This window comes from Tachyglossus aculeatus, chromosome X1 (genome assembly GCF_015852505.1).
Source record: "Tachyglossus aculeatus isolate mTacAcu1 chromosome X1, mTacAcu1.pri, whole genome shotgun sequence".
Taxonomy (NCBI): domain Eukaryota; kingdom Metazoa; phylum Chordata; class Mammalia; order Monotremata; family Tachyglossidae; genus Tachyglossus; species Tachyglossus aculeatus.
The window spans coordinates 87,177,882-87,199,549 of NC_052101.1; the positions used below are offsets into that span (position 1 = coordinate 87,177,882).

General features: G+C 44.9%; 1 protein-coding gene across 5 annotated transcripts in view; it reads left to right on the forward strand.

Moving 5' to 3' along the window:
* The window catches only part of OSGIN1 (oxidative stress induced growth inhibitor 1), a 342,694-nt gene that overhangs the window by 272,216 nt on the left and 48,810 nt on the right, over nucleotides 1-21,668 (forward strand). For 4 of the 5 annotated variants that reach the window (XM_038772435.1, XM_038772439.1, XM_038772441.1 and 1 more), the window contains one exon: nucleotides 11,407-11,517. The gene's annotated coding sequence lies outside the window, so the exon portion shown is untranslated. Of the gene's footprint in view, nucleotides 1-4,830; nucleotides 4,959-11,406; nucleotides 11,518-21,668 lie in introns of those variants that run through there. The other variant, XM_038772440.1, reaches the window with a different exon arrangement.

Below are 21,668 nucleotides of genomic sequence, written 5' to 3' on the forward strand. Positions count from 1 at the left end.
GGCATTAGAGCAGGGAAGCATGCAGGCTTGATTGTAGTAGATCAGGGAGGTTAAATCAGTGGAGAGAACTGATTGAGTGTCTTAAAGCTGATGTTAAGGAGTTTCTGTTTGATGCAGCAGTGGATGGGCAACCACTGGAGTTTTTTGAGGAGTAGGGAGATGTGGACTGAACTTTTTTTATAAAAATGATCTGGACAGCAGAGTGAAGTGTGGACTGGAGAGGGGAGAGACCAGAGGCAGGGAAGTCAGCAGGAGGCTAATGCAGTAGTGGTGGTGGGAAATGATGAGTGCTTGGATCAGTGTGGTAGCAGTTTGGAAGGAGAGTAAAGGGTGGGTTCTAGAGATGTTGCAAAGGTAGAACTGACAGGATTTGGTGATAGATAGAACATATGAGTTATATCAGTGGAGTAAAACAGATTTATATATCTTTAGAGTCTTCTTTAGCCTCTTTAGCCTCTTCACAACCATGCTTGAGCATACAACAAAAAATGTAGAAGCTGGTGTCCAGAATACTATTTCAGTGCTCCAGGAAACTCTTCCAACTCGAGACTAAGAGCATTATTGACAGTTCTTGAATCACTCATATAGGAACTCCTATCAGCTAAAAGCCATGTTCTAGGAGCATACACACAAGAAAACATGCAGGAGTATGAATGACATCATGGAATCAGCTAATCCTTACAGAATGACCACTGGCTGAGGAAGATTGGTCGGAACCTGGTAAACCCTACACAGAGACATTGGTGGCACAAAGATGAATGCTGTCACTGCACTCTGCTACTTTGGCAGTCCTCCGTCCAATGATTCAAGCCTAGACAAAGAGATAAAAAAAAATTGCCCACAGCATTTGTGGCCCGTTTGCCTCAAATGTGTGAGATAAGGTGGGATTATACCAAGGCAGCTTCTTAGAGGAAAGCTAACTGGGTCGATCAGAGTTAATTCAGAAAATGCCCTGTCAAGACTTGACCTGCAGTTCCTTCCTTCCTTCCTTTTTAGAGCTTCCCCTGTCCTGTTTCCATTCCAAGTGAAAGACCCTCTGAATAGTTTGATGGTACAAACACAAGCTTTTAACAGTGACAACCTTAAGGGGTATTGGGTCCCTGAGTGATAGAGTGATTTGGGACTCCTTATAGGCTGTATTTTGATGACCTATTAAGCAAATCAGATATCTTTCCATGTCTCTTTGCTCAATCCCCGAGTTTCAAACAAGTTAAAAAGAGAAAAGGGTTTAAACGTTAAGCTATAGAATAGGTTCCCAGCCCCTAAAGTGGTTTGTATGCTCTTCTCTTAAAGTCTGTTACTGTTTTTAAGATTTCATTGGGGTTTCTTTCACTGGTTTGAGGATCTAAAACCCTTGAAAGCTTGGGATGCATGCCTGCGTAAGGAAGGGAAGACAGGGAATGTAGCTGTTCATGAATTGTAAAGAGATTAGAAGCAGTAACTGCTCTTGACCACAAGAGGGAGGTGCAGGACAGTCCAGGCGTAACCTACAGGCAACGTTTCTGGAAAACAGAAACCTATCTGTTCATTACCTGTGGACGAGGGACTTCTATATGGGTTCGGGTTAGGCGTTGTTAGATGAATCCCCCTGTATTACCCAAATTTTCAGATCTGTGCTCTACAAACCAAACACCTGGCAGATTTTTAAGGAACCTTTCCTCTTCATGTGTCACTTCACCAAATCAACCTTTTTAGTCTTTCTGAAAATTACAAATCATAGTCACTCCAGAAGAGACCTCATTTCTCAAAATGAGTCTCATGGGAGAGGATTTCCTCAAAAATAGTCCTGCGGGCCTGTCATTTCAGGTCAATTTACTTTCATTATGGCATTTATTTACTGCTTACCATGTGCCAAACACCACAATAAGAGCTGGGATAGATCCATTCATTCATTCACTCAATCGTATTTATCAAGTGCCTACTGTGTGCAGAGCACTGTACTAAGTGCTTGGAAAAGTATGGTATAATAATAACGGATGACAATCCCTGCCCACAATGAGCTCACAGTCTAGAGGTGGGGAGACAGACATCAATACAAATAAACAGACATCAATACAAATAAATAAAATTACAGATATGTACATAAGTGCTTTGGGCCTGGGGTGGGGGAAGAGCAAAGGGAGCAAATCAGAGTGGCGGAAAAGGGAGTGGGAGATGAGGAAAAGCAGGGCTTAGTCTGGGAATAGCCTCTTGGAGGAGATGTGCCTTCAGTAATAATAATAATAATGATGGCATTTATTAAGCACTTACTATGTGCAAGTGCTGGGGAGGTTACAAGGTGATCAGGTTGTCCCAAATGGGGCTCACAGTCTTAATCGCCATTTTACAGATGAGGTAACTGAGGCACAGAAAAGTTAAGTGACTTGCCCAAAGTCACACAGCTGACAATTGGTGGAGCCGGGATTTGAACCCATGGCCTCTGACTCCAAAACCCGTGCTCTTTCCACTGAGCCATGCTGCTTCCCTAAGTAAGTCTTTGAAGATCCAAGATAAGTAGATCAAACCCAGTCACACTTGAGGCTCACAGTCTAAGAGGTAGGGGAGCAGGGATTAAATCCCCATTCTACAGGTGAGGAAACTGGAACTCAGAGAGGTTAAGTAATGCCCAAGATCCCACATCAGACTTTCAGACCCATGACCTTTACACTAGGTTGTCACCCACATGGAAGGAGAAGCAGAGAAAGGAGGAGAGAGAAAGTGGGGTTAGTGCAGGGTCCTGGATACTTCTCCATAAGGCCACATAAGAAGCAGTATGGCCTAGTGAAAAGAGCCCAGGTCTGGGGAGCCAGAGACCTGAGTGCTAATCCCGGCTCCACCACTTTGCCTGCTGTGTGACCTTGGACAAGTCACTTCACTTCTCTGTGCCTCAGTTTCCTCATCTGTAAAATAAGGGTTCAGTGCCTGTTCTCCCTTCTTCTTAGACTGTGAGCTCCATGTGGAACAGGGACTGTGTCTGACCTGATTAACTTATACCTACCCTAGAGCTTAGAACAGTGCTTGGCAAATAGCGAGCACTTAACAAATACCATAGTTATTATGGACGGCTGCTATCCAGAGATTCTGTCTGCATGACAATTTGCAGAAGGTCAAAGACCAGAAATCAGAATTCACAATTTGATCTCAAAGAGTTTCTTGGCCAAGATGGGATCCACGTTACAGCAACTGTTCCTTGTCAGTGGAGTAAAACTTGGGAAAAAGAGGTGTTATTCATTTGCAAAATCAAAGGAAAGTGGTCTGGAAATGGTTTCCCAGAGGGAGGCTGGAATACAAAAAACACTGTCCACTGAGAACTGCTTCTCTCAATTTCCCCCCCATTGGGTCTCACTGACCACATCTCATTCCTGGCCAGGGAAGGGGAAGGGGCTTATGAGCTGCAGAATTTTGTGAGGGAGGGCTGCAAAGGAGCGGAGTAGCCTTGCAGGATATCCATTCCTCTCCTGCTGGTAGCGACCTGATGTCCCAGCTTAGAAGGGACAGTCATGACACTAAGGGTGGCATCAGTGGTGGCAGTCTTCTCCCTGCTCCAGCCACCAGCCTTGTGTGGCAATAGCAGCAGCAGGGTAAACAGTGACAGTAACCCATCCTTCCCCACTGTTTTTATATCAGCTGCCATTTCCCTATGTAGTCTGGGGCAGTCTGTGGTGGTGGTAGAACACGATGGCATCAGACAATCAGCAGGGAAAGCTTCACTGCAGCTATGGCTTCTTTTCTGCTACCACCACAGCAACAGCAGTGGGGTTTACTGCCCCAACCTTAGCGGAATTAGCAAAAAGTGGAGAAGGGGGAGAGAAGCTGCCCTGCCTCTGACTCTACTCCTGTTCTGGGGTTTTCTCTCTCTCTTTGCCTCCTTTTCCTGCATTTTTCTCATTCATTCATTCATTCAATCATATTTATTGAGCACTTACTGTGTGCAGAGCACCCTTTCTAAACTTGAACCACAGACCCCGCCTCCTGGAAGTCCATCCCCTTATTCTACTGTGGACTCCCCCAAAGTACAGTCATTTTAATTGTTGAGTAAGCACAGCTGTTGGCAATGGGATGTTCTGAGTTGACCCTTCTCTCACAGTCTCACAGGTGAATGATGGAAGGAAAAAGCCAGAGAAAGTCAGAGTTCTGGTGTTCCCTGTGGCTTTTGCCTTTCTTTTCCTTTTGCCTCATGTGGGATTGCAAGGGGAGATTTGTTGCACCAAGGCATTAAACTGAATCCTCACTGGGATTGCATATTTGATCTGGCTCTCAAACACCCTCACTAATTTGCATACAAGTTTGTTTGTAGCCAACCAACTTCATCGTATTTATGCTGAGAAGCAGTGAAGCCTCATGGATAGAGCATGGGCCTGGGAGTCAACTGGCTTCTAATCTGGGTTCCACCACTTGTCTGCCATGTGACCTTGGACAAGTCATTTAAGTTCTCTGTGCTTTAATTACCTCATCTGTAAAATGGGGATTGACTGTGAGCCCCATGTGACACGGACCTTGTCCAATCTGATTATCTTGTGTCTCCCCCAGCACTTAATGCAGTGCCTGGCCCTTACTAAATGCTTAAAAATACCATATTAAAATGAGGACCCAGAGAACCTTATCGTGAAAGGGAAAAAAAGTCTCCATAAGTGAACTGAGACCAGCTAGAAGGAACCCAGTGGAAGGAATAAGCATGGAGGTAGAGTTCTGGAGAAGCTCCCCTGGCTAGATTTGCTGAAATCCATTGTGTAGCATTATATCTCTTCTGTGACCTCAGTGAAGAGGACAATAGTTATCCAGTTGCCTATAGAAACCAAAGGACAGAGCCTCAAGGAGTGGCTTGGGTAACCCAGTACCATCTGGAGGCAAGCTCCCATAGATTGGACCCAATGTAGTCCATAAGAGAGTACCAGTAGGCTAGGCCCTGTTTTGTCAAGAGGGGGTTTCTGAAGGTGAAAAACTTACTTCACCGACAACTCAATGAGCAGCACTAAAAGGTAACTGGAATCATGTTATCATTCCCCTGGCCTGGAATGCCCTCCCTCCACACATCTGCCGAACTAGCTCCCTTCCTCCCTTCAAAGCCCTACTGAGAGCTCACCTTCCCAGGAGGCCTTCCCAGACTGAGCCCCCCTTTTCCTGTCTTCCTCCCCATTGCCCCCCGCCCTACCTCCTTCCCCTCCCCACAGCACTTGTATATATTTGTACATATTTATTACTCTATTTTACTTGTACATATTTACTACTCTATTTTATTAATGATGTGCATATAGCTATAATTCTGTTTATTCTGACAGTCTTGACACCTGTCTACATGTTTTCTTTTGTTGTCTGTCTCCCCTTTCTAGACTATGAGCCCATTGTTGGGTAGGGACCGTCTCTTTATGTTGCTGACTTGTACTTCCCAAGTGCTTAGTACAGTGCTCTGCACACAGTAAGCGCTCAATAAATATGATTGAATGAATGAATGAAATATTGCACCAAATCAGTCTTTATCTTACATTTATGCATGGAGCATTCATTCCCAATACACACACCCCCACACCCCCACACCCCCTCGCAGTGTCCTAGGGATATGAGTGGCGGCTCTGGGCAAGTGGGGACCCAACCCTTCCTACTGAAGAGATTTTCAAAGTTCACCTAGAAGCTTAATGTTGATATAAGCTCGTTGTGGGCAGGGAACATGTCTACCAACTCTGTTGTATTGTCCTCTCCCAAGATCTGTGGGTAAATTCAAATTTCCTGCCCTAGGGAATAAATCCTCTATACAAAGATAGTCAGCAAACAGTATTCCAAATTTCTGTTTCAGGGAAAAGTATTTCCTTATACCCAGTATAAGTTCATAATTCTCCATTCACTTAAGACCTGGACTTGTAGGTTTTTACCAAATTTAACCCAATTACTCCCTCTCTCCTCTACCTCTCCTCCCTCAATTAATCTCATTAAGATTCAAATTAAACACAAAAATAACCACTAATTTTTTTTTTTTACAATTTAAGTTTTTCTCAACACTCCCCTGCCAAAATGGACTTTATTTGATTTACAAATCCATCCTAATTCTGCCATGGATTTCTTGCATCGATTTAGCACATTTATTATTAAGTCATTTTGGCACATTTGTGTGATGAACTGCCCCTAGCTCCACTGTCTCCTATTTCATAAAGAGAATTTGGAATGTGATATGTGGAAGGTTTAATGTGTCATAAACATTTTGTGTTCTGGGAGCTTTTGTTCCTGCTCTCCGTGCTTACAATAGTCTTATGTTTCCATGGGCAACTGGCACCCATGGTCAATTTTTGTATATCTCTTCCTTCTCTCTTCAATATAGAGAAGTTATCACCCCATAACTAAGATCTGGGTATTGCTTTGTTCAGTTTTAGATTGATGCTGGAGCCTGGTCCCCTCAATTAAGCCTTAATATACTCTGTAGCTGGGATACCAAGTATTTGTTTAGCCATTTGTGCCATTTGCAAACACCAGAAAAGAGTGATATTACTGAAGAAGCACTTAGGATATAATCACTGTAGAAGGGATATAAAAACCTAAAATAAAATCCCTGATATTTGAAATCTGAACTCTATTTTATCCCAATATTTTTAAAATTAACTTCCCAATTACATATGTTTTAATCTTCTAAAATCCATTTACTTAAGTTGACTCTAAGTCTGCAGGATTTTTTTTTGGTATTTGTTAAGCGCTTAACCATGTGTCAAGCATTGTTCTAAGTGCTGGGGTAGATATAAATTAAGCAGGTTGGACACAGTCCCTGTCCTACATGGAGCTCACAGCTTAAGTAGGAGGGAAAACAGGGATAGGAATAATGATAATGATGATGGTAATTTTTAAGCACTTACTATGTGCCAAGCACTGTTCTAAGCGCTGGGGTAGATACAAAGTAATCAGGTTGTCCCATGTGGGGCTCACAGTCTTAATCTCCATTTTACAGATGAGGTAACTGAGGCACAGAGAAGTTAAGTGGCTTGCGCAAGGTCACACAGCAGACAAATAGCAGAGCTGGGGTTAGAACCCAGGTCCTCTGACCCCCAGGTCCATGCTTAGAGAAGCAGCATGGCTCAGTGGAAAGAGCATGGGCTTTGGAGTCAGAGGTCATGGGTTCAAAACCCGGCTCCACCAGTTGTCAGCTGTGTGACTTTGGGCAAGTCAGTTAACTTCTCTGTGTCTCAGTTACCTCATCTGGAAAATGGGGATTAAGACTGTGATCCCCACGTGGGACAACCTGATCACCTTGTAACCTCTCCAGCACTTAGAACAGTGCTTTGCACATAGTAAGCACTTAATAAATGCTATCATTATTATTATTATTTTATCCACCAGGCCATGCTGCTTCCCTAATGTGTTCCATGTCTAGCATCTGGACCAGTGCTTTTTAACTTTGTTTTGAGTATTGCTCGAAAACTTTACCTGGCTCCCATCTTGGTACTATTTCATATTCATTCATTCGTACAACTGTATTTATGGAGCACTTACTGTGTGCAGAGCACTGTACTAAGTGCTTGGAAAGTACAATACAACAATAAAGAGAGACAATCCCTGCCCACAGTGGGCGCACAGTCTAATAGAGGGGAGACAGACATCAAAACAAGTAAACAGGCATCAATATAAATAAATAGAATTATAGATATATACTTATACACATAAGTGTTGTGGGGCGGAGGGGGGAGAGCAAAGGGAGCGAGTCATGGTGATGCGGAAAGCGGGGAGCTGTGGAAGAATGGGGCTTAGTCTGGGGAGGCCTCTTGGAGGAGGTGCACCTTCAGTAGGGCTTTGAAGGAGGGGAAGAGTGATTGTCTGACGGATTTGATAAGGGAGGGCATTCCAGGCCAGGGCTAGGACGTGGGCCAGGTGTCGGAGGCGAGATAGGTGAGATGGAGCCACAGTGAGAAGGTTAGCACCAGAGGAGCAGAGTGTGCGGGCTGGGATGTAGAAGGAGAGTAGGGAGGTGAGGTAGGAGGAGGCAAGGCGATGGAGAGCTTTAAAACTAATAGTGAGGAGTTTTTGTTTGATACAGAGGTGGGTAGGCAACTACTGGAGATCTTCGAGGACGGGGGTGACATGCCTTGAACGTTTCTTTAGAAAAATTATCTGGGCAGCAGAGTGAAGTAGGGAATGAAGTGGGGAGAGGCAGGAATTGGGAGATGAGAAAGGAGGCTGATGCAGTAATCCAGTCGGGATAGGATGAATGATTGTACTAATGTGGCAGTGGTTTGGATGGAGAGGAAAGGGCACATCTTGGTGGTGTTGTGAAGGTGAGACTGACAGGATTTGATGATGGATTGGATAAATGGGTTTAATGAGAGCGGAGTCAAGGATAACACCAAGGTTATGGGCTTGTGAGATGGGAAGGATGGTTGTGCAGTCTACAGTGATAGGAAATTTTGGGAGAGGACAGGGTTTGGGAGAGAAGATAAGAAGCTCTGTCTTGGGCTCTGTCTTGGACATGTTGATATTTAGGTGGTGGAAGTACATCCAAGTAGAGATGTCCTGAAGGGAAGAGGAGATGTGAGCCTGGAGGGAGGGAGAGATAACAGGGGAGGAGATGTAGATTTGGGTGTCATCCGCATAGAGATGGTATTTGAAACCTTGGGAGCGAATGAGTTCTCCAAGGGAGTGAGTGTAGATGAAGAATAGAAGGGGACCAAGAACTGAACCTTGAGAGACCCCTACAGCTAGGGGATGGGAAAGGGAGGAGGAGCCTGCGAAGGAGACTGAGAATGAACGACCAGAGAGATAGGAGAACCAGGAGAGGATGGAGTCAGTGAAGCCAAGGTTGGATAACGTATCAAGGAGAAGGGGATGGTCCACAGTGTCAAAGGCAGCTGAAAGGTTGAGGAGGATTAGGATGGAGTAGGAGCCATTGGATTTGGCAAGAAGGAGATCATTGGTGACCTTTGAGAGGATGGTTTCAGTGGAGTGAAGGGGGCAGAAGCCAGATTGGAGGGGGTCCACGAGAGAGTTGGAGGAGAGGAATTGAAGGCAGCAAGTGTAGATGACTCACTCAAGGAGTTTGGAGAGGAAAGGTAGGAGGGAGATGGCGTGATAACTGGAGGGGGCTGTGGGGTCAAGGGAGGATTTTTTTAGGATGGGGGAGACATGGGTATGTTTTAAGGTAGGGGGAAGAAGTCATTGGAGAGTGAGCAGTTGAAGATGGTAGTTAAGGAGGGAAGGAATGAGAGATTTTATAAGGTGCAAAGGAATGGGGTTGGATGTGCATGTGGAGGGGGTGGCACTTGAGAGGAGACAGAAGATCTCTGGAGATACTGCTGGGAAGGATGGAAAAGTTGAAGAGGGGGCCAAGAGGAGGGGAGATTGAGGAGGTGGAGGGGTGATTTTGTGGAGCTCACACCTGATGGTGTTAATTTTCTTAATAAAGTAGATGGCCAGATCGTTGGGGGTGAGGGATGGGGGCTGGGGGTGCGGGGCTCAGGGAGACAGGGGATTTGAGGAGAGAGTTAAATGTCTGGAACAACTGGCGAGGATGATGGGCATGGGTGTCAATAAGGGAAGAGAAATAGTTTTGCTGGACCAAGGAGAGGGCAGAGTTAAGGCAAGAAAGGACAAACTTGAAATGGACGAGGTCAGCCTGATGTTTAGATTTCCACCAGCAGCACTCTGTGGCTCGAGCATAAGAGAGAAGGAGGTGGACGGTGCAGGTGATCCAGGGCTGTGGGTTAGTGGTACGAGAGCGATGATAGGATAGGGGAGCAAGTGAGTTGAATTGAGTAGAGAGGGTGGTGTTGAGAGCAACTATTTGGTCATCAAGATGGGGTAGATTGGGTATGGAGGCTAAGTGGGGTGTGATGCGCAGAGAGAGACGGATGGGGCCGAGAGATTGGAGACCTCTGTGGAGGAATAGTGCAGATTTATGGGGTGGAGGAGCGTGGGGGAGGAGGCAAGTGAGAAGGTTGTGGTCCGAGAGAGGGATTTCAGAGTTGGTGAGGGTAAAGAATGTGCAGTGGTTAGGGATGATGAGATCAAATGTGTGTCCAAGTAGATGGGTGGGGGAGGTAGGGTGGAGTAGGAGGTTGGCGATCAGAGATCTGGGAAAAGCAATTGAGACTCTGCTCATTAAGTCTGCAGTTGGCACTAATTTGTGTGGGATTATTCATACCAGAGAAGAGCAGAATAAAATTCATAATGATTCATCAAACTGAATGAAATTCAATAAAGGCAAGTGCAAGGAAGAATGCTTAGGTGCAAAAAACAAGTATCACAAACACAGGATAGGGAAATGCTGGTTAGGAGCAGCAGAAAAACAAAGCATGAAGGTCAGAGTAGACCACAAGCTTTATATTAATGGGCAACATAGTCCTTTTAATTGTATCCCAGTTTTTTGTTGTTGTTGTTGTTACCAGGGAAGCAATGTGGCCTAGTGGAAAGAGCATGGGACTGGGAGTCAGAAGGATCTGGGTTCTAATTCATTCATTCATTCAATCATATTTTTTGAGCGCTTACTGTGTGCAGAGCACTGTACAAAGCACTTGGCAAGTATAATTCAGCAATAAATAGAGACAATACCTACCCAACAACAGGCTCACAATCTAGATCCCAGCTCTTCTGTTGTGTGACTTTGGGCAACTCACTTTACTTCTCTATTCCTCGATTACCTCATCTGTAATATGGGACATGGACTGTATCCAACCTGATAAGCTTGTATCAACCCCAGCATTTTACTACAATGCCTGGCACATAATTAGTGCTTAACAAATGCCATTAAAAAAAGAAGAAACAGAACCATGATGTGGAGGAGCTGGGAGTTACTTTTACTATATTCTTCACTAGTCAAAGCCTTAGGAGAATATGTCTAATTTGGGTCACTACATTTTTTTAAATGCTGGAGAGAAGCTGGTGAGGAACCAGATAAGAGCTGAAAAAAATGATTAAAGTAATATTGATGAAAGGTCTTTGTTGAAAGGTTAAAGGGAATGGGAGTTGATTAACCTGGAGAAGAAAGGTCTAATGGATGATTTAACTGTCAAGTATAAGGAGGGTTATAATGAAACACAGGAGTCACTGAAAAGTTGGTCTTTATTCCCCAGGGGACTGACAGGAAATGAATTTAAGCTGCTGCAAGAGTTAATTGCTGGATGATAGGCTATTGAGGTCAACTATGGAGCCTCTTTTCCTGGAATTATTTTTAAAGGTGGTTGAGGCTGTCACCTGTCTGGAGACAGGGCTGGACCAGATGAGCCTTGAAGTCTTCCATCTCTAGAATTCTATGAGTTAGCTCGTTTTGGGAAGGGTATGTGTCTGGTTAATATCATATTATACTCTTGCAAGCACTTAGAACAGTGCTCTGCACACAGTAAGTGCTCAGTAAGTATGACAATGAGTGAATAAGATTCTAAGATCTATGTCTGTGCCTGTCCCTCTACTGAAGCTATGCCCTTCACCCACTAAGACTGTTTTCTGCATACACTTCCCTAGGAAACCACGGAGTTTGAAGTTCCATCTGACACTGCCTCTAAGGAAAGCAGAATATTCACCATCCTAGGGCAGCATTTCCTGAAACCTAACACTCACCCTTGCCCTCTCCAGGTAAGTCAATCAATCACATTTGATGAGTGCTTACTGTTGCGGTGTGCTGTACTAAGTACTTGGGTGAGTACAGTGTAACAGAGTTGGTAGACATGTTCCCTGACCACAACAACTCTTTAGTCTAGATGGGGAGACAGACATTAATATGAATAAATAAATTACAGATATATATATATAAGTGCTGTGGGGCTGAGGGAGGGGTGCAAATCCAAGTGCAAGGGTAACTCAGAAGGGAGTGGGAGAAGAGGTGAAGAGGGCTTAGTAGGGGAAAGCGTCTTGGAGGAGATGTGCTTTTAATAAGGCTTTGAAGATGGGAAGAGTGACTGTCAGATATGAGCAGGGGGAGCATTCCAGGCCAGAGGCAGGATGTGGGCAAGAGGTCACTGGTGAGATAGGTGAGGCTGGGGTACAGTGAGTAAGTTGGCATTAGAGGAGCAAAATGTGCAGGCTGGGTTGTAGTAGGAAGTCAGGGAGGTAAGGTAGGAGTGGGCAAGGTGATTGAATGCTTTAAAGCTTTTGGTACGGACTTTCTGTTTGATGTGGAGGTGCATGGGCAACCACTGGAGGCTCTTGAGTAGTGAGTAAACATGGACTGAAGACTTTTGTAGAAAAATGATCAGGGCTGCAGCAAGAATAACAATAATAATAATAATAATTACAACATGTGTTAAGCGCTTCCTATGTGCCAAGCACTATTCTAAGTGCTGGGGTAGATACCAGGTAATCAGGTTGTCCTACATGGGGCTCATGGCCTTATGACTGTGTATGGACTGAAGTATGGACTGGAGTGGGGAGAGACAGGAGGCAGGGAAGTCAAAAAGGAGGCTGATGCAGTAATCAAGGCAGGATAGGATAAATGCTTGGATTAAAGTGGTAGCAGTTTAGATGGAGATGAAAGGGAAGATTTTAGCAATATTGTGAAGGTTGAACCAACAGGCTTTGGTGACAGATTGAATATGTGGGTAGAATGAGAGAGATGAGTAGAGGATAATGCTAAGGTTGTGGGCTTGTGAGTCAGGAAAGTTGGTTATGTTGTCTACAGTGATGGGAAAGTCAGGGGGAGGACAGGGCTCAGATGGGAAGATAAGGAGTTTTGTTTTGGACATGTTAAGTTTGAGATGTCAGCAGGACACCCAAGTAGAAATGTCCTGAAGGCAGAAGGAAATGAAAGACTGCAGAGAAGGGGAGAAATCAGGGCTGGAGATGTAGATTTGGGAATCATTTGCATAGAGATGGTAGTTTAAGCTATGAAAGAGAATGAGTTCTTCAAGGGAGTGGGTGTAGATGGAGAATAGAAGGGAACCCAGAACTGAGCCTTGAGGGACTCTCACACTTAGGGGGTGAGAGGCAGAGGAGGCTCCCACAAAAGAGACTGAGAATGAATAGGCAGAGAGATAAGAGGAGAGCCAGGAGAGCATAGTGTCAGAGAAGCCAAAGTTGGATAATGTTTTCAGTAGAAGGGGGTGGTCAACAGTGTCAAAGACAGCTGAGAGGTCGAGGAGGATTAGGATGGAGTAGAGGTCATTGGACTTGGCAAGATGAAGATCATTGGTGACCTTTGAGAGGATGGTTTCTGTGGAGTGAAGGAAGCAGAAGCTAGATTGGAGGGGGTCAAGGAAAGAATTGGAGGAGAGGAAGTGGAGACAGTGGGTGTGGACAACTCGCTCAATGATTTTGGAGAGTTATGGTAGGAAGGAGATGGGGCGATAGCTGGAGGGAGCTGTAGGTCAAGGGAGAGGTTTTCCTTCCATGAATTCCTTCCTCATAAAAAGTTTGCTAATAGGCAGAGGCTAGGAGACCCCCAGAAGAGGGATGGGTTTGGTGCAGGGTCCAATTCCTGAAGTGTTTGGTCACTGCTGACCAATAATTGTTAATTATAATAATAATAACAATAACAGTATTTGTGGTATTTGTTAAGCACTGTACGAAAGCACTGTACTAAGTTCTGGGCTAGAAACAAGATTATCAGCTTGGATACAGTCCCTGTCCCACAAAGGGCTCACAGTCTAAGTAAGAGAGAGATCAAGCCTTGAATCCCCACTTTACAGATGAAGAACCTGAGGCACAAAGAAGAGAAGCAATTTACCCAAGATCACACAGCAAGCAAGTGGTGGATCTGGGATGAGAAACCAGGTCCTCTGACTGCCAAGCCCAGGTTCTTTCCTGTAGGCTACACTGCTTCCTAATCAGCCTTATCCTTGGATACTACTACTACTACTACTACTAGTAATAATAATGTTATTTGTTAAGTGCATACAATGTGCCAAGTGCTGTGTTAAATGCTGGAGTACATATGAGATAAGCAGGTCAGCCACATATGGGGCTCACAGTCTGAGGAAAAGAATAACGTACTTTGGGGTCAACCTGAAGCTCTGTACCAATAGCAGTGAGAATGGGAAGAAGGCTGGAGTCACTAAGGGAGGCTTGACTCATCTTATGCTGTCGAGTCGTCCCTGACCTATAGCGACACCACGGACACATCTCTCCCAGATGCCCCACCTCCACCTGCAATCATTCTGGTAGTGCATCCATAGAGTTTTCTTCGTAATTTGGTATTTCTGCACAGTAAACTTGAGTCTCCACCCTCGACTCTCTCCCATGCTGCTGCTGCCCAGCACAGGTGAGTTTTAACTTGTAGCAGATTGCCTTCCACTCGCTAGCCACTGCCCAAGCTAGAAATGGAATGGATGTTTTTTTAATGGCATTTATTAAGCACTTACTATGTGCAAAACACTGTTCTAAGTGCTGAATAATAATAATTATAATGGCATTTATTAAGCGCTTACTATGTGCAAAGCACTGTTCTAAGCACTGGGGAGGTTACAGGGTGATCAGGTTGTCCTATGTGGGGCTCACAGTCTTAATCCCCATTTTACAGATGAGGTCACTGAGGCACAGAGAAGTTAAGTGACTTGCCCAGAGTCACAAAGCTGACAATTAGCAGAGCCTGGATTTGAACCCATGACCTCTGACTCCAAAGCCCATGGTCTTTCCACTGAGCCACGCTGAGCCACGCTGCTGCCTCTGCTTGACTCTCCCTCCCCTAGTCAAGACAAGTAGAGTACTGGAAACTCCAGGTATGACCCTGAGAGGAGAAGGGAGGCTAGGCAAATAATAATAATCCTAAGATTATTTTCCAGTTTCCAAACAAATTAGCCAACTGGTTTAACCACTGTACAGTTTCTAACACTTATTTTGTTTTTCTTCTAAATCAGAAATTCCATTTAGAACCCTGTATCTTCCCCTATATTGCGTTTTCCTCTCCAGAGTGGCCTAGTTGAAAGAACAGGGCCTGGAGTTGGAGGCCCTGGGTTCTAATCCCTCTCTCCCACTTGCCTGCTGTGTGACCTTGGATCAGTCACTTCACTTCTGTGTGCTTCAGTTTATTCAACTATAAAATGGGGATTCAATATAATTCTTCCTCCTACTTGGGCTGTGAATGCCATGTGGGACAGTGACTGTGTCTGATTAACTCGTGTCTACCCCAGTGCTTAGTACAGTGCTTGGTACACAGTAAATGCTTAGTAAATGCCACAAGCATCATTATGAATATTAGGATTATGAAGCTCAGGTATGAGTATCATTCTTCCTTCTCACATAAGATATTAACCATCTGGAGAGTTAGCATCTTCCCAGAAGTGGGATTGATTGAAAAATGCCCCAAGTTCTGTCAAACTCTGCTTACTATTTGCAGAGCATTATATTAAGCACTTGGGAGAGTACAACAGAGTTAGTAGACACAATCCCTGCCCACAATGAACTTACACTAACCACTGTGCAGTGTCCCATCGCAACTCCAGACACAGAGAGGGCAATGAAGGAGAACAGCTTTGCTGGCTATAATTTAGATTCCTCTGTATCACCGCCTAAAATCCAGACAGAACATAGTATTTGAATGGAGCGAGAAGGAAGGGCAAAGAGGAGAAGAAAGAGAAAGATGAGACAAGCAGAAGGAAATCCTTTGTCACACAATAAAGGGTGGACATAAGGAATTTGTTGTCATGGGGATTTGAGGGGTTTAGATAAATTCAGGGATGAGAAGTTCAGAATGGGTTAGGAACATTTACAGGTTCAAGAAGGATGTAGGTTCAGGGATTTAGGTTCAGCCATGATGACTTAAAAAATGGAAAGGTTAGGGCTGTTAGAACAGTGTTTTATTATGGTACTTAGTATTCATTTACTGTGCCAAAGACTGTACTAAATGGTGGGATAAATACAGGATAATCAGATTGGACACCATCCCTTTCCCATATAAGGCTCATAGTCTAAGAGAGAAGGAGAGCAGGTCTTTCATTCCCATTTTTTGGATGAGGAAACTGAGGCACAGAAAGGTGAAATGCCTTGCCTATGGTCACACAGCAGGTCATAGATGGAACTGGGATCAGAATTCAGGTCTCCTGATTTCCAGCCCCATGTTCCTTCCATAAGACATAGAAAACATTCAAGGATCAGTGTCTTCTGTTAAATGACCAATGTGAGTGAAAGATATTTGTTTTCTAAATTGCATTTAGTTAGTTACAAAAGAATATAAAACTGTGAGAAGTGGCCAGGTTACTCTTTATGGATGCCAATGTAAGAGCCAGTTCTGTGATTTTATATAAAAAAAATTAGGCAATCCTCTGATTCGGTTGCTAGAGTCTGCATGTCCTGGAACAACTAGAAACTGCATCTCAACTGCTAAGGTAGGAGGAAGGACGGGGAGTGTGGCCCAGCTTGGCAGAAGAGAGCATGACTGAGTAGGATTAAGTCCAGAACACATCACAGGAACACAGTGAAACAGTTTGAGTGCATTCATTCATTCATTCACTCAATCTTATTTATTGAGTGCTTACTATGTGCAGAGCACTGTACTAAGCGCTTGGAAAGTACAATTCGGCAATAGAAACAGTCCCTACCCAATAACAGGCTCACAGTCTAGAAGGGGGAGACAGACAGCGAAACAAAACAGATTGCACCTTCTTGCAGATTGCAGAGTGCACCTTCTTGCTCTTTTGCCTTCGGTGGAGGGCAGTACTGATTCAGTTGGGTGATGGTTTTGAGAGCATCTTTGGGGTGGGGTTAGATGAAAGGGGGAAAATAAAATGAGCCAGGATTGCTGAGTTCAAGGTTCAGGAAGCCTCAATTCAAGTTCAAGACCATTGTTTTCCTCCTTCCTGCACCTCTCAGAAAGGAGATGTGTGGCTAATCTGAAATGTGGCAATCAACTGAGTGTTGGAAGAAAGCGGAGGTGGACAGATCAGCCATGGGCATTGCACATTGTAATCAACCAAGCAGCAAAAGCCGAGAGGAAAAACCCCACACTAGGAAAAACAGCACCAGGTGTTACAAACAGCAATTCCATCAGCACAACTGGAAATGGTCTATGTGTGGGCGTATTGTGGTTAGGACCTGTAGGTCCCTCATGAGTCTTTTTGATTCCATGACAGATAGATGCTGACAAGCCCAATGTAAATCTCCCCATCATTGCCACCTGTCACCCAGATAAGCTTTTTTTCTTTGCTGATCACGTCCTCCCCTCCTGCCCCCCACCCCTCAACTCCCCTTCAAATGCCCGCTCCCATTCACTCCACCAGCCTTTAAATCTCTGTCCCTGTGACTGCCTGCTGAAGGATCTTGGGGTAGGTGTCTCTCCTATCCACATCTTCTTACAGCTGCCTCATGGTTTTGGAGTTCCCAGTAGGCATTGAGCTGGAAGGAAACTGTGAAGCAGGGAAGAGACAGACAACCACAGTGACAAGAGGTATTTGGGTTTCTCTTTTTTTAAAAGGAGCCTGAGGGTGGGAGAGTCTTCAAGGTTTCAGGATGTGAAGCTGGCTCAGCCAGGGGTGGGATTGAGTTTGGGACTCCAGCATGCCAGCGTGATGTGGGGGAAAGGAAAGGAGTTGTGGGGATGGAAGTTGAGAGAAGAGCAGGACTAGTGATGCTGGGTGGGGTGGTGGAAGAGTAGGGAGAGTAAAGAAAAACAATGAAAATGGTTTATCTGGTTAACAGGTGACAAGGCAGGTTTATAAATTTTCCATAATTAATTGAATTGTCAGCAACAGCAAGCAAAGAATATTCCTCTCTCACTGGCCAGTCTCTTAAGTTACCCCCACGTCTATGGGTAAATTTCACCATCAAAGGCATCATTTTTTGAATTTAGAGGACAGTTAATAACAGTTTACAGTCAAAAGGAAGGCCAGACACAAATGGCAAGCCAACATTGATGCAAGTAACAGCAATATTTGCTGACTGGTTTCTGGGTGCAAGGCACTGTATGGCTTGCTGAGTGGCTTCCTTATGCAGAGCACTTTGCTTAAAGAACAGTGAGAAATAAGACACAGTGCCTGCTAGACTGTTTTCCAAGCTCCTATCAATTCCCCAGCCTGTGGGAGGTAAAGCCCCCGAGCTGGGCTACTCCAGAGTCTCCTGTTGTGTGGCCAAAGTTGCCTAGAAACCTCACTCGGATCTCTGGATGATTGACCACACCACAGCTTTTATTGCAGGCAGTGTTACTGGGTGACCAGGAGCTGAAGGAAGCAATGAAACATCAATCTGGGGGACAAAGCTCCCCTGCCCTGGAGAACCCCTACTCTTTTTAAATGTAGTTGATGAGTGGAGTTCCCCAACATCCCCATACTCAACCACAAACATCAAGAAGAGGAATTCTGAATGCCTAGGGCACCACCTCTAAAGTTAAGATCGGGTGACTTAAAACAATTTTTTTTTCTCTCAATCAAAAGTCCCAAGTCTCCCTATCCCTGCGGTCATTCAAATCTCAGTCTGGAAGGATAGATGTATGCCGAAGGTTCTGATTTAAACCAGATTGCCCCTTAGAAATGGTTTTTGGACAGCTGGCAGAGGCTGGGAAGTGACAGACTGCCAGGCCTTTGACTGGGGTTGGGAGTGAGTTTGGTAGTGGAGAGCAAGTCTGAGGGAGAGAATGCCACCTTTCTTGCTCCTCAACTTGTCCAAAGGATGGGCAGTTGGATGTAGAGCTTCCAGACGGTAGAGCTTCTGTGTGTTTTTTTTAATAGTATTTAAGCACTTACTATGTGCTAAGCACTGTACCAAGTGCTGAGGTAGATACAAAGGCTGCATGCTTAGAGAAGCAACATGGCATGGTGGATAGAGCACAGGCCTGGGAGTCAGAAGGTCATGGGTTCTAATACTGGCTCTGCCACTTGTCTGCTGTGTGACCTTGGGCAAGTCACTTCACTTCTCTGCCCTCAGTGACCTCATGTGGAAAATGTAGATTGACAATGTGAGCCCCACATGGGACAGGGACTGTCACCAACCTGATTTGCTTGTATCTACCCCAGTGCTTAGTACAGTGCCTGGCATATAGTAAGCACTTAACAAATACCATAACTATTATTATTATGCACTTATCAGGTTAGATACAGCCCCTGTCCCACATGGGCTCACAGTCTTATTCCCCATTTTTACAGATGAGGTAACTGAGGCACAGAGACATGAAATGACTTGCCCAAGGTCACATGGCCAACAAGTGGTGGAGCCAGGATTAAAACCCAGTTCCTTCTGATTCCCAGGCCCGTTATCTATCCACTAGACCACACTATGGGTGGGGCAAGTTAGAAGTGCTTCCAGGCCTGGACTGGCCAGTTGGCAGTTCTACCAAATGCCAGGGAGCTGATGACCAGAATCCCACTCCTCATTAGAAAACCAAAAAAAAAAAAAACAGACTTATAACAGGCATGTCAAATGCATATCTTACAAAGTGCATCCTGCTGGGATCAGGAGGGGAAGAGAGACTTTACCAAGGCAGCCCATCCCCTTGCTCTAGTCTGCAGCTGCTGCTGCGGCTGCCACTACTACTGTTGCTAGGGGTTGCTGCCCAGGTTTCCGGGCATTTGCCCAGCCAGAAACCTCAAAGAGCACCCTGGCCATGGCAGCAAGAACAGAAGCGTCTCCAGCCTGGAGCAAGGAACTGAGTTGCCAGCAGAGGATGGGAGGGAAGGGCAGTCATGTTTCCTCTCTTGCCAGCTGCTTCTGCGACTGACCCACTGATTGAGAGGAAGATTGAGTGGCAAGGGCACGGGGGGAGGGGGGTGTGTGTACGTAGAGGGGTTCAAAAGAACAATTGCATTGAGTTTAACCATCCGAATAATGAAACAGATGTCATTTAAAGTATATTTTGTTCCAGCAATGCATACAAATTAAGCTCTGTGAAATTTACTTCATCAATTACATTTTTAGCTCATTCTACTCACCCCAAAAAGGTTTTCATTTTGTTCTATTATCGATAAGCTGACCTGTTTATAAAATAACATAAAGATCTGTAAAAATGAAGTGTTATTTGGCAGTGGATGAAAAAATCATCAAATGTTGAGACATTAGCAGAGTAGAAATAGCATAGCAACCTTCAGCCTAAATGTGGACCAGTATTCCCTGAGTTTGTTTTTTTTTTTTTATCTCAACCCATCACTTGTTAGTGCTGCTCCCTCACCTAACTCTGGAAAAGTACAAAATGTGTACCTCCCCACCCAGGCTGCTGAACAAATTCTCTGGTTCCCCCAGAGACTATCTCCTTTCCACACACTCCCTCCCCGTGATGCACTGATGGTTTTCTGCTAGGCCAGAGTATCAGAGTTTGTTCCTTGAGCCCATGGAAATCATGGGTCCATGACAGTGGAGCTTATTTCAGTGATGTACATGTTGCTGCTGTCAATGATCTTCTTCAGAGACCAGACCAAACATGCCTTCAGCTTTCCTACTCGAGACCAAGCACAAAAGTCAGAATGGGACTTTCTTTCAAACATCCCTTAGAAATTTAACCTGCTCAAACCCTACTCATTGCAAATGGCCTGGCTAAGCATCCCTTTGCATGAGAAATTGGTTGTGGGAGCCTGGATTGTGGTGAGAGGATTTTGTACAGTGTTGTGGAATTTCTGGGTAAGACCCAGAGTCCAGTTCAGAAGGAATTGGGGATAATCCTACCCAAGTTGGTCATGGTCCCCAGGGATGGCACCCTGGTCAACATCCTGCTGGGTGGGCTGGGGACATTTGTGGCAATGAAATCAATGAGGATGGGAGCCTGAAGGAGGAAACAATGAAAGGGAAAAAGGGAAGAGAAGATGGAGCATGGCTTAGGTGGAGTTCTGCCTGGAGGTGGGGGAACTAGGCCATCTTTGGTGGTCCCACCCCACCTATGGATTCTGTTCTTGGAGGAATGAAGGGTTTAGATGACCATGTGGGAGCCCTGTTCCAGCTTCATAAAGATTTGAAATCTGTGAGGGCAAACAGAGTGTCATACTGACATGCTAAAACAGGCAATTAGATTTTCAAGGTTGGCTTATTTAGGGGCATAGAGAGTAAGGAAGAGGAATTCTGGAGTAGAATTCAAAATATATCTGCTACAGCAGTAAATTTCAGTTCCTTTATTTTTCAAAGCCCTTCTGGGGATGGAAGAGGGTTCAAAGGGAGCAATCATGAGACAGGAAAGGAAGGAATAGAGGGCTGCAGGCTGGAATTTTTCCACATAAGGACTAGTGTAACATGCTGCAGGCAGGAGACTGGAATGCTTTTCCTGGCTGTAACCCAGCACTTGATGGTAAAACTGGGCAAATCCCACCTCCTGTTAAGTCTTCCGTTTGCCCATCTGTCAAATGTCTTTGGGAGCACAAGGGAATCTAGGCTCTAGGCTACAGAGCTCTTCTGCCAACTCAAAAAAAAAAAGTCCTGCATAAACTCAAAAGCAGAGTCCAGTACTATGTCAGTAGAGCTGACTTAGGAGTCGTGGACAAACCAGACAGAGTCAGGATCAGATCTGCAGAGAAAATTTATCAAGGAGGGTGCAGCTAACTAGGCAATTGACTCATTGGTAGCTAAACGGCCCAAAGACAGCAATTTGAAAATGCCTTTTCCTTAAAATCCCTGTGATGGTTGAGAGGGCAATGATGTTTCCAAATCTTCTCAATAACCACAGGACTCAGGCTGTTCCGTATGACATAGGCCTGAGCACATCCATCATTAATCCTGGAATTTTCAGTTCATGAATTTCACATCTGGAAAACAGATTCTCCTAGTCCTGTTTTAAGGGAAGTAGAGCCAGGGCTGTCGCTTGAGTTGAAAACCAAGGGCTGGGACTGACTCTTGGATCGTCTTCATTTCCCCATTATTTTGCAGTTCAGGAGGCCTAAATGCCAAGT